Source organism: Salvia miltiorrhiza, chromosome 8 (genome assembly GCF_028751815.1).
Source record: "Salvia miltiorrhiza cultivar Shanhuang (shh) chromosome 8, IMPLAD_Smil_shh, whole genome shotgun sequence".
Taxonomy (NCBI): domain Eukaryota; kingdom Viridiplantae; phylum Streptophyta; class Magnoliopsida; order Lamiales; family Lamiaceae; genus Salvia; species Salvia miltiorrhiza.
In genome coordinates this window covers 39343911-39348235 of record NC_080394.1, presented here as the reverse complement: position 1 = coordinate 39348235, position 4325 = coordinate 39343911, and the positions used below count along the sequence as shown (strand labels likewise).

Genomic DNA, 4325 nt, shown 5'->3' with positions numbered 1-4325 from the left:
AAGCAAAGGTTGTCACGAAAGGGGGCAGTCAATGCCTACATGACTCGAGATTCCTTCGATAAATGAATAAAAGTTTATAACGGCGTTTTAGGCTGACTGCCTACATGCTCGAAATGGTTGGTCTCCTTACAAACTGTTTAAGTTGCCTTAAGAATGCTCTAGAGATATTAGTCATTATAGTTCCGCTTAAACGACATAGAAATTACTAATAAGGTATGTTGAGGACGACCGAGCTAAACCGGGGTGAAAGCTGAGAACATGTTTTTACCAGTTATCAATCGCCTATCGATAGGTTGGCAAATGATGCGTTATACCTGAGGAAATATAGATCACCACTTTGTTGGGATGAAATGGCGAGATGATTGAGATCGTCCGTCAAATCAGAAAAAGGAATCAAGGAGGCCCAGCATAGACAGAAGTCATATGCTGACAAACGTCGAAAGGACCTACAGTTTGAGGATGGAGAGAAAGTTTTTCTGAAGGTTTCTCCATCAAGAGGAATCGTTAGATTCGGTGTAAAGGGTAAACCTAAACCCCGTTTTATAGGCTCATACGAGATTGTAGAAAGGATAGACCCAATAACTTACTGGTTGGCGTTAGCGCTAAGCTTTGAGAATGTGCGTAATGTATCCCATGTGTCGCAAATAGAGAAGTATGTTTACGATTCAAAGCATATGATCCATAAGAACAACATTATTATTAGTCAATATTTGAGTTACGAAGGAAGATCCAAATCTATCTTAGATCGGGAAGTTCAGGTACTAAGGACTAAGTCAATACCGATAGTAAGGGACCTATGAATATATCATGGTCAATAATAGACTACCGTCTAACAGGAAAGTGAAGTACTCAGAGTTATTTTCTGAGGTACAAATTTCGGGACGAAATTTATGTTAAGGGGGATAGTATGTAATGCCCCGACTTTTTATTAAGGATTATAGACTTTTAATTATTGATTTAAGGATTTCTTATGGTAATTAGGGTTCAGCATCCACTAATAAAATACGGACTTATGTGAATTTGATGATTTACATACGTGATGATTTATTTTTATTTTTATTTCAACGGATGATGCACTCAAAATATTTTTGAGTCCATTAAGAGAATGATGGAGCTCAAAGATTTATTTTGAGTTTTCAAATCAAAAAAAAAAAAATTATGTATTCATTTATTTTTACCGAGAAATTTAGGAATGATGAGTTATAAAAATTTTCCATCAATATTTTTCTCAAATTATTTTCCTATGATGTATTTATAAATTGAGAGAGTGCACTAATGTTAGTGCTATTTATTTTAATTTTGATCACAAGAGTTTTATGCTCTAGCATTTTATTAATTGATGATTAGTCTTCCATATTTTTTTTTACACATGGGTTATTCCTACACCACATTTTTATATTTACTTAATGTAACACCCCATTATCCTCCACTAATATTTTCTTTTCCCTACCACTAATCTTTTTCCCTACCACCACTAATATTTTCTTTTCCCTACCACTAACTTATTTTTATCTAATAGACATGAGTGGAAGTGTGATGAGTGAAGATAGGATTAGTGTGCTAAGGTGGTAGGGAACCAAGCTTTAATCATGAATAATGCTTTTGTCCTTAATCATTCTTCCATTGCAAGACAAAGCTCATCACTTCACTCCCTCACACTTCAACTCTCAGTCACCTCCAAAAATCCCTCTCTTCCAATTTTGCTCCAAAAGATCGCCATAGATTAATCACCAAAGCTTCCAAGTTCACTTCAAGATCAAATCCTCCACCAAATCAACATAAACACCTTTCAATTCTTGAAGATTTCAAGAGGACCGTGGGGTTTGGTTTGAAGAGTGAGAAAGGAAAACTTTGATCTTTGTTTAATCTTGGGTAAGTGATTCTTATTTTCATAGATCTAGATTGTATGATGTTATATGTGAGTATATAATCTTGAGCATTTAAAGAATTTGAGATGAGATTTTGGTGAATTTCGTAGGCCTACTGACCTACTGTGATCGACGGTTTGTCGATGTCTAATAACTTTGAAACTTTTATAGAAAGTCCCTACATGAGTCTTGAGTACCCTGGTAAAATTTCAAGCCATTCCAACTTCGTTTGATATTTCTTTAAAATGAAAAACCCAAACTGCACATTACTACCGAGAATTTCAGAGAACAGGGGAAAGAGTCATTCATTTCAGTAGTTTCCTTTGTGATCTAGCTTTCCAAATTTTTATGGTATTAACTTTATTGTGTTATATAGATATCCACCGAAGTTGAGTCCAGTTTGACAACGTTTACTAGTTTTCAAAAATCCAAGTTTTTGATTGCTCAAAACTGCCGAATATGGTAGATCGTGGTAAAAACGTCATATCTCTCAAACCACTTGGAGTTTTCAACTCTACTTTTTTTTATATGAAACTAGACTTGAAGATCTTTCTTTCGGTATGAGTATCGAGTCCAGCAGATGTCGGGGTCAGAACAGATTAAATTTTAAAGTTGAATCAGTGTAAAAACAGAGCATGTTTTAATGATGTTTGATTGTGATTCTTATGTGCTTTATGTGATTGTGGCCTATGTGTTTGAATGAGATTAGATGAGCCTTATATGAGAGATAAATCCAGACTTAGAACCATGATTTTCTTGAAACCTATCCTTGAACTTAAGGATTTGAGATGAGTGGAGAGTTTATATAGAGTTGAGTAAGGAGATAGAATATGAGATTAATTGTTTATGTGATTTATTTTTCAAGGATTGGGTTGAGAATGTTTTATATTATACTCTTAGCTTTCTAAATGATATTAAGTTTAAGGATATTGAATTCTTTTATTTCGTTTGTTATGTGGTTAGTCGATGTTATGTTGGTTTTTGATTGTTTTAATCGAAACGACTTATGGATGCTAGAACCCTAAAATACTAAAAGATACCCTAGACACGTAGAATTAGACTTTGTCTTGTGACAATTTTCTTCACGAACTTACCGACTCTTCATCAATAAGGGTCCGGGCGACAGGAAATGAAGCCGAAGAAGAAGCGACTCCACGCTAGCTTAAGAACGTTTGAGGTGGGCATTATTTTATTATTACGTATATAGAGATCCCCTGCGTGACGTAGGCCTCATATGCGAATATATATGCATGATATGTTTTGACTATTTATTCAGTTCTTATGAAATGCTTATATGTTTAATGCCCTTTATGAAAATGAAAATGTTATGAAAATGAAATGTTTATGAAAATGCTTATGTCACTGAGTATTTTTATACTCAGCCCTGCATGTATTTCTAAATGTGCAGGTTGAGCAGGCGATGGAATGGATCAGTGTTGAGCGGATTTCTCTTTTGATGTTTATGTAATGAAACCTTGAGTATGCATCTCCATATGCATAACTCACACGTTTTTCCGCTGCAAACACTCTGACTTATTTATCATTTCTACTTGAACTTATTACTACTTCATTTTAATTAACTTTCATTTGGGGTCTAGTCGTTATGGCAGGCTCGTTTGTTAATTACCCAAGTGGTTATATATATATATATATACCACTAGTTTGTTGTTATTAATGATGGTTATTTAGTAGATTCCCTTTAATTTCCGTTTCTTATTGTTCACCCCAAGTCATAACCCCGGTTAACCCGTCATTGGGATAGTGGGCTGTGACATGTATTGACTATCCTCTGTTTCCTCGGATATTTCTTTGGGCTTGTTTACCACCTTTGATAGTTGCTTTTTGGTTTTTGACTTCTCTGGTTCTGGACTTTTCTTTTCTTGATTATCACTCTTTTAGATTTTCCTCTCTGGCTTTTGTTTTGCCTTTTATTTTTTGGATGTTGTGGTTGCTTTCTCCTTCCCTTTTTTTTGTTTTGATGTAGATTCTTTGTCTTGATACTGCATTATTTGTTTTGATGATGTAGCTTTAGACTCTTCAACAAAGTCATCATCTGGTTTATCTTTAATAATTATTTTCCAGTTAACATAACATAATAATGCATAATTTATAACATTGATATGCATATATTAATTCGTAAAAATGCATAAAAATACACGTTGACATGCATATTAGTATATGATTATGCATATACTGATACGAATATATGCATACAAAAACAAACGAAAATGCATTAACTTACACAACAATATGCACAAATAGTATATAGAACATATTTAATATACTTGTTTATTTATAAGGTAATGAATATTCAAATCGGTAATAGATCCACCCACTTCAACACAGATCCACACGTAGACATTTCTATTGTTGGATCTTTTCATGTTTTGAAATTTGTAATTATTTGAGTGAGGACAAATAAAGTATATATTTTAATCAAAAGTGAGGACCACATCT

General features: G+C 33.8%; 1 long non-coding RNA gene across 1 annotated transcript; it reads left to right on the top strand.

Annotated features, from left to right (window-relative positions):
- The first annotated feature begins 1614 nt into the window (after positions 1-1614).
- Positions 1615-3491, top strand: LOC130996718 (uncharacterized). Its single transcript, XR_009092755.1, has 3 exons — positions 1615-1872; positions 2981-3045; positions 3277-3491. It is a non-coding gene; the product is annotated as an uncharacterized LOC130996718 (long non-coding RNA).
- Positions 3492-4325: the final 834 nt, after the last annotated feature.